The sequence below is a fragment of the Zalophus californianus genome, chromosome 2 (genome assembly GCF_009762305.2).
Source record: "Zalophus californianus isolate mZalCal1 chromosome 2, mZalCal1.pri.v2, whole genome shotgun sequence".
NCBI classification, from domain to species: domain Eukaryota; kingdom Metazoa; phylum Chordata; class Mammalia; order Carnivora; family Otariidae; genus Zalophus; species Zalophus californianus.
The window spans coordinates 169,700,877-169,712,645 of record NC_045596.1 but is presented as its reverse complement, the minus strand read 5'-3'; the positions used below and the strand labels follow the sequence as shown (position 1 = coordinate 169,712,645).

The following is an 11,769-nucleotide window of genomic DNA, read 5'->3' as shown; positions in this document are numbered from 1 at the left end:
CCACGGCTAGGAATGGGTAGGGTCAGAATTTGAATTCAGCCTTAACTGAAACTAGGCAAGATCACTACTGAGGGAAAAAAAAAACCTTCATTTTATAGAGCTACCTATAATAGGGTAGTCACCAACAGTTCCTTAATCCAAAGTATAAACATAAAAAGAAATAGAATTAATATTATTTACAACAATGGCTGGTCATTATCTCTCTCATCTGAGGGGCCCCAAAATAAAGTTTAGACACTGGTATCATTAATGCAATCTCATTCTTCCCAAGTCTTCCATCAAAAACTGAAATTCTGAATCTGTTTTTGCTAAGGAAATACCTTTAGAGTTTCACATTCTATAATGAAAATCTGGCCTATCAATGAAATCAATGAAATGAACATGAATACTTTTAGCATGATGACTGTGCATCAAGCATTATTTTATGGGGCAAGTATTTACATAGGACATTCAGGATGAGAGATATTTCTAAGGTGAAACAGGAGTGTATAGAGTAGAATAACATTTTACATACAAGTTGGTTTCTGATGTCAGCTTGTAAAACAAAAATCGTATACACTGAAAATTGCCTATAAAATTTTCTTAGGAAAATGGCACATTGGAAACTAACCATCTCATGAGTCTAATACACCAGCATTGGCTGAGACAGCTCTGTCTTAATTCGGGAACAGAGGACGTGGTTAGCCTATGTGTGGAAATATTTTAAATGTATACCTCTAAACAATTAGAATACCACTCAGTGTGGCTAAACAGTCCTTTCCTGCCCCTAACCCTGAGGCAAATGCTTATTGAGTAGGTTATTTTAGGTCCACTATTTAAATTCTCCTGTCTCCTCCTGCATTCTTCCCCACACCGCTGTCCCCCTTGGCTTTCTATCTCTTTCTGCCAAGTGTGTTTAATCAAGTTCATTCAAGTTAAAAGTGCATATGACAACCTGATTAAAAAAGTGGGCCAAAGACCTTACCAGACACCTCACCAAAGAAGATATATAGATGGCAAATGAACATATGAAAAGATGTTCCATATCATATGCCATTAAGGAAATGAAAATCAAGACAATAATGAGATACCGCTATGCACCTATTAGAATGACCAAAATCCAAAACACTGACAAGATGAAAAAATAATACAGAGAAGGAGGAGGAGGAGGAAGAGGGGAAGGGAAAAGGAAAGAGGAACTGATATTCTAATATTTATGGAACCCTTGTCTAGTGCCAAGCACTATGCTAATTGTTTCTCTTGGATTGCCAGAGATGCTACAACCTTATGAAGTTGATACAATTTTTACCACTCCCAATTTAAAAATGAGCTAGCAAGTGACAGAGACAGTACTCAAACCCAGACAGTCTGACTCTAGAGCCTGTGCTCTTAACAATCATCACAGCGTGTGTCTTAGTCACTTCCCATTTTATCCTCACAAGTCTATCCTCACCCCTCCCACCACCTTAGGTTCTGTCAGTCATCAAGCCATGAACATTCTTCCTCCTGATAACTCAGCTCCTCCTGCACATTCTCACTAGCACTGCTCGACTCAGCCTCTCACATGGGTTTTAACAATTCATACCTGCCTACCTAGCTTCTTTCCTAGTTTTTCCTCATCTGCCTAACTACCATTCTTCCCAGTGCTGCCAGAGTGATAGCACTGACTAACCACCCCCTCTTTATTGCTCCCTGTATTAAGCTTGCTTAGTCTCCATCACTGCAGACTTAAGTCAAAATCTGTAATGTGACATACAGAATCTTCTGTAATCTCGCTTCAGTCTGCCCTTTTAATCTCAGCCTCTTCCACACCTGCACACCTACTCCTGGCTCAGTTATATCAAATGACGTTTTTTGCTCTCTTAAGTCTATCTATCCCTTCTGCTTAGAATATCTTCCCATCACCCATATTCAGCTCTTTCCCTTCCTAGAAAACTCTTATCCATATTTCAGATCTCAACTTGAATGGTCACCTTTATTGTGATGGGCTCCACTAGGTGAGGCAGATCCTTCCTTCTCTAGTCTCTCACAGTTGCTCTGCCTTCCTCTGTGATAGAACTGAACCGCTTGCATGATGATTATCTGAATGGAGGCCTATGAGCTCCAAAGAGCAGCGACTATGAAAGATTCAGGGCCTCCTGCATTCCAGTCCCCCCCATATTTGTAGCCTTATCTCACCACACATAACTGATGTGCCATATTATACTAAATCATACCCTCCATATGCTTCATGATTTATTGCTTCTGTGTGATTAATTGGTGAGGCCATCTCTTCTATCTGGATAGCTTTTACTTACCAATGCAATTCCTATATTTTTAAGTCCAGTCCAAATATCACCTCCCCCTTCAAAATTTTCTCTACCCAGAAGCAGCCTCTCCTCCATGGAACCTCTATAAACCTCTCTTAAGTTTGACCTCATCTCCCTGGCAGTTTATCATTTTCTACTTTGTATCAAGCTCCTCTGTGTCCATGTCTTAGTTCCCCCATTCTAAATTAGTACCTTTAGTCCTTCATTAGAAATCACATCTTAGTCATCTTTGTTTCACCTTCATAGCTAATCTACTCCTCCTTATTTTCTTCCTGCCCTCAAGCCCAGCGAGGTGTAGTGAATGAATGAAACCGCATTAGTGACTAGCCATGTTGTTCATGCCATTCTCATTCTCATATTCCCCTTTTGCAAAGAAAGGGTTCATGACAGCAAGAGTGGGCTAAGAAATCATTAATACTAGAAAAGGGACTGAAGGGTGTCCTTTGGCATATGCTTCTAGGTCTGGTTTACACCAAGACTTAGTTCTGTCTGGTCTGAATATATTGAAATGAGGGTTGAGTTTGAGAAGTTCTTTATAGATCTTGGATACCAGCCCTCTGCCTGTAATGTCATTTGCAAATATCTTCTCCCCTTCTGTGGGTTGCCTCTTAGTTTTGTTGACTATTTCCTTTGCTGTGCAGAAGTTTTTTATCTTGATGAAGTCCCAAATGTTCATTTGTGCTTTTGTTTCCCTTGCCTTTAGAGACGTGTCTTGAAAGAAGTTGCTGTGGCTCAAGACTTTAAAAAGAGAGCTATCCTATGACCCAGCAATTGCACTACTAGGCATTTACCCCAAAGATACAGATGTAGTGAAAAGAAGGGGCACATGCACCCCAATGTTCATAGCAGCAATGTCCACAATAACCAGACTGTGGAAGGAGCCAAGATGTCCTTCAACAGATAAATGGATAAAGAAGATGTGGTTCATATATACAATGGAATATTACTCAGCCATCAGAAAAGATGAATACCTACCATTTGCATCGACATGGATGGAACTAGAGGGGATTATGCTAAGTGAAATCAGTCAAGCAGAGAAAGACAATTATCATATGGTTTCACTCTATGTGGAACATAAGGAACAGAGCAGAGGACCACAGGGGAAGGGAGGGAAAACTGAATGGGAAGAAATCAGAGAGGGAGACAAACCATGAGAGACTCTGGACTCTGGGAAACAAACTGAGGGTTACAGAAGGGAGGGGGTGGGGGGATGGGGTAACTGGGTGATGGGTATTAAGGAGGGTATGTGTTGTGATGAGCACTGGGTATTATACGCAACTAATGAATCATTGAACACTACATCAAAAACTAATGATGTATTATATGTTGGCTAACTGAACATAATAAAAAAAAAGAAATGAAAGTTGATAAAACTCTCACTGAAGAATAACAATCATCATAACTAACATATGCTTGTGTTTACCAGGGTCTGTGCCAAGCATCTTGTGTGCATTTGCTGATTCTTCATAGCAACCTGATAAAGAAATACCACTGCTAATTTTACACCTGAGAAAACCCTTTGTAGTGAGGTTATGTAACTTACCTAAGATCACAGAGCTAAGTGGCAGATCTGGGAGTAAAATCCATGTCTATCTGACTCAAAGCTCAAACTCTTAACCAGGATGCTCCTGTTTTTAGAAGCTTTTCTGAAAAAAAAAATAGAAGCTTTTCTGTCAGACATCAGAACCCAGCTATCTTACCATAGTAGAAGAAGGAGAGTGGTAATATTCCTTTCTCTGGTGATTTATTTAAAACAGTTTCTCAACCTTAGCACTATTGACATTTTTGGCTGCATTAGTCTTTGTTGTGGGAGTCGGTCTTGTGCATTTCAGAATATTTAGCAATATTCTAGTCTCTATTCATTAAATGCCAGTAATACTTCTGATCCTTTCTCCCACCCCCATTTCTGGCAACCAAAAATGTTTACAGATGTTGCCAAATCACCTCTGATGAGAATCATTTAATTTAAAGGAAAAGAACACCTCCCACCCTGTGCCCCTTGTTAGAACAGTATGTCCCAATCACAGTTTAAGCAAAATGTTAAATAAATGATATTGTAAGAGAAGGAACTCCTAGAACAGTTAATTTCAGCTGAGTGGTCATTAGGGCGGAATTTCCTGAGGTGTTTTAACATTCCTGCCTGTCCATGCAAAGGTTATCAGAACCTTGGACAGCAATTAGGGCAACAGGTGGAGTAGCGTAAATCTTTCCTCAGGAGTTAACTAAGGGGGCGCTTGCGTGGCGCAGTAGGTTAAGCGTCTGCTTTCAGCTCAGGTCATGATCCCACCATCCTGGGATCAAGCCCTCATTGGGTTCCCTGCTCAGCGGTGAGCCTGCTTCTCCCTCTCCCTCTGTTGCTCCTCCTGCTTGTGCTCTCTCTCTCTCTAATAAATAAAATCTTTAAAAAAAAATTAACTGAGAACCAGAGACATACCTAGGACATTTAGTCCATGTGGAGCCAACTTCCAAGATTTTTGCCCTGAAAAAATCCAGTTAAAACAGTCAGTGAAAGTGTTTTTTCAGAGGAATATCCTTAAATAAAACACTTTGAATCCAAACCACATTGAGATACCACCTTACACCAGTTAGAATGGCAAAAATTGACAAGGCAAGAAACAACAAATGTTGGAGAGGTTGTGGAGAAAGGGGAATCCTCTTACACTGTTGGTGGGAATGCAAGAAGATACAGCTACTTTGGAAAACAGTGTGGAGGTGCCTCAAAAAATTAAAAATAGAGCTACCCTATGACCCAGCAATTGCACTCCTGGGTATTTACCCCAAAGACACAGACCATAGTGAAAAGAAGGGCCATATGCTCCCCAATGTTCATAGCAGCAATGTCTGCAATAGCCAAACTGTGGAAAGAGCCAAGATGCCCTTCAACAGATGAATGGATAAAGAAGATGTGGTCCATATATACAATGGAATATTACTCAGCCATCAGAAAGGATGAATACCCAACTTTTACATCAACATGGATGGAACTGGAGATTATACTAAGTGAAATAAGTCAAGCAGAGAAAATCAATTATCATATGGTTTCACTTATTTGTGGAACATAAGGAACAGCATGGAGGACATTAGGAGAAGGAAGGGAAAAATGAAGGGGGGATTCAGAGGGAGAGATGAACCATGAGAGACTATGGACTCCAAGAAATGAATTGAGGGTTTTGGAGGGAAGGGGGGTGAGGGATGGGTTAGCCCAGTGATGGGTACTAAGGAGGGCACGTATTGCATGGAGCACTGGGTATTATAGGCAAACGATGAATCATGGATCACTACATCAAAAACTAATGATGTAATGTATGGTGATTAACATAACAATAAAAAATTTAAAGAAAAAGAAACAATGTTGAGCAAAAAAAAAACTAATGATGTACTGTATGGTGACTAACATAACATAACAAAATTAAAATAAAAAAATAAAATAAAATAAAATAAAATAAAATAAAAACACTTTGAGAGGAACTATGTGGGAAAGGAGGGAGGCCACCTTGCCATGGGAACAGGACCAGGTGTTTTAATGGACTGCTCAAATGTGAATTCTAGATTTTTTAAAAATTAGTAATAGGGGAAGCTCCTTTCCAAACTCCCCATCTGCCATTACTACAAAGAATGAAGGCATAGTTCCTGGCCTTGGATAATTCTGCTACTGTAACCAATAAAATATGACAGATAAGTAAAGTCTGAAGAAAGGGTGAATTAACTGGATTCACTGAGGGACTTTGCATTTTCTTTCAAGTTTTTGTTTGTTTTTTAGATTTTATTTATTTATTTGACAGAGAGAGAGAGATAGCAAGAACAGGAACACAAGCAGGGGGAGTGGCAGAGGGAGAAGCAGGCTTCCCGCCGAGCAGGGAGCCTGATGTGGGGCTCGATCCCAGGACCCTGGGATCATGACCTGAGCCAAAGGCAGACACTTAACAACTGAGCCATCCAGGCACTCCTGCATTTTTAAAAGGGACAAGAGATGAAAAGTTAAGAATTTTTTTTTAATTTTGTATTTAAATTCAATTTAGTTAACATATCGTGTATTATTAGTTTCAGGGGTAGAATTTAGTGATTCATCAACTAAATTTTGATGTTTGCATACAACACCCAATATTCATTATCAAGTGCCCTCCTTAATGCTCACCACCCAATTACCCCATTCCCCCACCGACCTCCCCTCCACCAATCCTCAGTTTGTTTCCTATAGTTAAGAGGTGATTTACCTCCCTCTCTGTTTTCATCTTTTTTTATATTTCCTTCCCTTTCCCTATGCTCATCTGTTTTGTTTCTTAACTTCCACATATGCATGGAATCATATGGTATTTGTCTTTCTCTGACTGGCTTATTTAGCTTAGCATAATACCCTCCTGTTCCATCCATGTCATTGCAAATGGGAATTTTTTTAAAGTTCTAATGGTAGAATCACAGGCAATGACTTTGGAGTTCTTAGCCTGTAGTTGGATGTACTGAGGGCACACTTCTTATCAACACTTTAGATTTTACCTTGCAGCTATCACCCTGGTCTTCCTACTCATTAGATGAGATTTCATAATAAAAATGTAACTCTGAAGCTGACTTAAGTGTTGATCAACAAATACAAGCAAACCATGAAAAATACTATTTTTATGGCTTACTGTGAAGAGTAAATATAAGGAAAGGCAGCCTTGTATTTTCCTCATGGTAAGTACTCAGGCACATTTTTGAAGAATGTTGATTTTGAAACTTCCTGGTGTAATGAGAACATTTTGGAAACTATACGGAAAAATCCTAACTTCTCCCCTTACCAGCTCTGTGACTTGAGACATGTCACTCAATTTCTTTGAACCTCAGTTTTCTCCTCCATAAGATAAGAATAATAATACCTATATTGAAGAGTTGCTGAAGGTTAATGTGATTTATTTTCTCCTCTTTTTCCTTCTGGGCTTTTCTGTGCTTACCAGGAAGGGTATAAACTATTTAAGGATATTGCATATGATATTATTCCAGTAAAACGTGGTTTCTCTCCCTTTCTGTTTATTCATGGCTATATTCATTCAACCAGTAGATTGATTTTTCTCTGCTGCCCGCCAACAGTTACATACAGAAAGAAGTCCTGAATACTCCATCCTATTCACTTTGGGCAGCTTTTTCATGCACTTTGTGCTGCACAAATATCTGTTATTTTCTTTTATGCTGCTGTCATTTCTGTAAGACCCCACAGAGCTTCTGTTTTGTCCAAACAGGGACACCATTCAGATTTCATCTGCTGACATGCTTTGGCATCCTCTGAGAAGTTGGGAGGCAATGTACTGGGCTGTACACAAAGGACTGGGCAGGCAACTCCCTCATCTTTGGTTTCTATTCTCTGCCCTGGTCTCCCAGCGTTCTACAGAGTAACAGCCAGGATAGTTAGAACTGCCCAGAAAAATATGGTAAGAAAAGGAATTGTTTACCAAGATGATATTTTTGAAACCAAGGTGCCATTTAAATAGTGTTTGGCTGAATTCAAACTTCACTGGGGTCTCTGTTATCTCAAAAATGCATTGTTTTTGCTTGTTTGTTTGTTTTGTTTTGTTTTTCTCTTCTAAGACGTGTGAGGACAGCAAACAGCATCTCTCAGTAACTGTTTAAGAGAAGGCTGTGCGCAAATGATCCAATCAAGAAATCAGCAGAAGACATGAACAGACATTTTTTCAGAGAAGACATCCAAATGGCCAACAGACACATGAAAAAGTGCTCAACATCGCTCGGCATCAGGGAAATCCAAATCAAAACCTCAGTGAGATATCACCTCACACCAGTCAGAATGGCTAAAATTAACAAGTCAGAAAACAACAGATGTTGGTGGGGATGCGGAGAAAGGGGAAACCTCCTACAGTGTTGGTGGGAATGCAAGCTGGTGCAGCCACTCTGGAAAACAGTATGGAGGTTCCTCAAAAAGTTGAAAATAGAGCTACCGTATGATCCAGCAATTGCGCTACTGGGTATTTACCCCAAAGATACAAAGGTAGGAATCCGAAGGGGTACATGCACCCCGAAGTTTATAGCAGCAATGTCCACAATAGCCAAACTGTGGAAAGAGCCCAGATGTCCAACAACAGATGAATATATAAAGAAGAGGTGGTATATATATACACAATGGAATATTATGCAGCCATCAAAAATAATGAAATCTTGCCATTTGCAACGATGTGGATGGAACTGGAGGGTATTATGCTGAGCGAAATAAGTCAATCAGAGAAAGACATGTATCATATGACCTCACTGATATGAGGAATTCTTAATGTCAGGAAACAAACTGAGTGTTGCTGGAGTGGTGGGGGGTGGGAGGGATGGGGTGGCTCGCTGATAGACATTGGGGAGGGTATGTGCTATGGTGAGTGCTGTGAAGTGTGCAAGACTGTTGAATCACAGATCTGTACCTCTGAAGCAAATAATACATTATATGTTAAAAAACAAAAAGAAGATAGCAGGAGGGGAAGAATGAAGGGGGCGGAAATCTGAGGGGGAGATGAACCATGAGAGACTATGGACTCTGAAAAACAAACTGAGGGTTCTAGAGGGGAGGGGGGTGGGAGGATGGGTTAGTCTGGTGATGGGTATTAAAGAAGGCACGTTCTGCATGTAGCACTGGGTGTTATATGCAAACAATGAATCATGGAACACTACATCAAAAACTAATGATGTATGGTGATTAACATAACATAATAAAAAAAAGAGAGAGAAGGCTGTGAGAAAAACTTCAGAACAAGGAGGCCAACAGTCTGTTTCAATCCAAATAACCTATGAATTAAGGGTGATTTTAAACATGAGTTCCTTGGATCTGCAGGTTTCTATAAGAATGCCTATGAGGGGCCACTTCAGAAAATCATGTAAGGGACCTGAGTTTGGGGCTCCAGGCCCTCCAAAGTTACTTAAATCAGAGAAGCTCAGAGTTAATCTATTTTTAACATATTAGAATTATTCATGAGATTTTTAAGAAAACAGTTGTATTACTAAAAAGACATTTGAACATATTTGAAGTGGTACCTTTGGGGTTTTGTGTGGAAACCACCAATCCCTCCCTAGACTGGATGCATTTGTGGTTCTTAAAAATCAGTGACTTAAATAGAGACAAAAATGCAAAGGATGTTCAGGGGAAAGAATGAAAGTGGTCAGAACTTGGAGGGGTCCCTGAACTAGAAAATTTCTGGAAACAAACAACTGCTTTCTGTATTTTTCTTCACAACACAACTCAAAACCATGGTATTCCTCACTATCATCACTTCCTACACCTCTCATTCACAACTTAATCCACTCTTACCTGACTTCTATCTTCATTGCACTACTAAAATCAAAGGCCTCCTAATAATTAAATGAAATAAGCATTTTTAGTCCTTATCTCACTTGATGTCTCACAGCAGCATTGGATACTGATGGCCACTTCCTTCTTGAAACCATTCTGATCCACCAGACTTCATGGTCCCAAGCAGACCATGTGGTTGTCCTTCTGCCTCTGATTTATCTTCCGTAAGGATTCCTTCTTATCCCATCCCATCAATTCTGTCCTGGGTTCTATTGTATCAGTATTCTGTCTTCTTTGGGGGAACTCATTCACTGCCATGATTTTAATTACATCCAAGTGTTGATGACTCTAAAATGTTTCTTCCAACCCTGAGCTGTAGACCCACAAATGTTCATTTGTATTTCTCATAGACACCTCAATTTCAAAGTGGCCAAAGTCTATTTCATCATCTTCCCTATAACCTAACCCTACATTTTTAACATATTCATCACTACCACCATCTGCATAGTTGCCCAAGCCAGGAACCTGAACACCATTCTTGACTCTAGAATCCTCAACTGTCACTTCCTTTTCCTCCTCCCTCATGTTTTAATAATCATGGGGGCACCGTTTGATTCCTATATTTCTCATAGATTTCTGCTTTTCTTCTTCCCCACTTCCAGTTCGTAGTTTAGCTCACCCTCATCTATCATCTGAATGACAGCAATGACCTCCTAGTTGGTCTCCCAACAGTCAGTTATGCCTTCTTCAATCCAGTCTCCATACTTCAGGCAAATTGATCTTTCTAAAACACGAAGTTAATTAGACTTATGCTTTAATACCCTTTAATTGTTCCTCACTGTTCTTTGGTAAATTCAAACACTTTAGCATGGTTTATAAAATAGTGTATAAGATTATTCCAGCTTAGCTCTAAAGCCTCATTTTAGTAATCTGTCAAAATCTGAATTTATACATTCTCCTTGTTCTATGGCCTTTTGATGTGTTACTCCAGCCTTTAGCTAGAATGGCCTTCTCTTAGTTCTTTACTTAACTAACCATGACTTAGTCTTGAAATCTCAATGTACACATTACTTCCTGCAGGAAGTGTTTCCTAATTCCCCAAGCCTTGGTAAATTTCCCGCTCACGTGTTTCCACACCCATTCTTTCTTTTTGTATATGAGTGCTTATACCATTGTATTGCCATTGTCTGTTTACCTTTTTTATCCCCCATCTAGACTGTAAGCTGGAAGAAGACAGAAATCTGTTATATCCCTAGCACTTAGCATTGTGCTTGACATTCAGTAAAGAATCCCAATGAATGAACAAATTCAATGGCCCCTAGAGTACAAAGGAGAATGTGTCTTAGTAATCTGAAGATAGGTGACATTTGAGGTATATAAAAGGAAGGAACTAAATATAGACAAACAATGGGAATTTGGTTCCAGCATAAAAGGGATCATTTAATATCATTTGAAGTACAAGCCTTGTAAATCATGTAAGACAAGATATGCAAGATTAAAGATTTCTGGAATTCACCACATAAATGTGAAACCAGATTGGATTTTTTAACTGGACATCGGGGCTGATATGGAAGAATAAATGTTAGATAGGGAAAACTTAAAAATTAACAGGGACTCCCAAATATAAGCCCTGTGACTTTAGTGGGTATAGTGCTCAATCAGTAAATACTCCACAAACACCTTCCACAAGCATGGGCTATGCTGGGTCCTGAGAATTCAGAAATAGGTAAGCCATATTTCTTGATTCAGTGAGTTTACAACATTGAGAGAAAACTACCACCAACAACAAGAAGGAGCCACTGCACTGAACCAGTAAGCACAAAAACTAGGAATGAATACTGGAGTTGAATACAGAAGGGACCCACAAACTCTACATTCCAGGAAGACTTCCTAGAAGGGATGACAACTAAACTAAGCCATGGAGGACAGATGACTAGGATTTAACCTGACAAAGAAGAGAGGTAGGGGAACTTTAGGAAATTCTGGGCAGGGAAAGCAGCAATCACAAGGCTAGAATCAAGGAAAAGCATGGGATGTTCAGGAATGGTAAACATACCCATGAAAACAGTCATAAAGTTCATGGAGAGTGGTGGGGGATAATGAGGCTGAAAGGCCAGTAAAACTCAGACCTCCACCACCATGCTAAGGTGACTAAAGGCACTGAGAAAACACCAACTTTTTAAAGGTGATTAGTAACAAATCATTGCAACTTTTAGCAAATCCCTC

The 11,769-nt window shown here is 39.6% G+C and overlaps 1 long non-coding RNA gene across 1 annotated transcript in view; it reads right to left on the bottom strand.

The window, feature by feature from the left end:
* LOC118356580 overlaps positions 1-11,769 on the bottom strand; it is a 115,573-nt gene that overhangs the window by 665 nt on the left and 103,139 nt on the right. The window contains exons 4-5 of the long non-coding RNA XR_004819852.1: positions 4,723-4,767; positions 3,832-3,934 (exon numbers count right to left, since the gene is read on the bottom strand). This is a non-coding gene — a long non-coding RNA (uncharacterized LOC118356580). The remainder of the gene's footprint in view (positions 1-3,831; positions 3,935-4,722; positions 4,768-11,769) is intronic.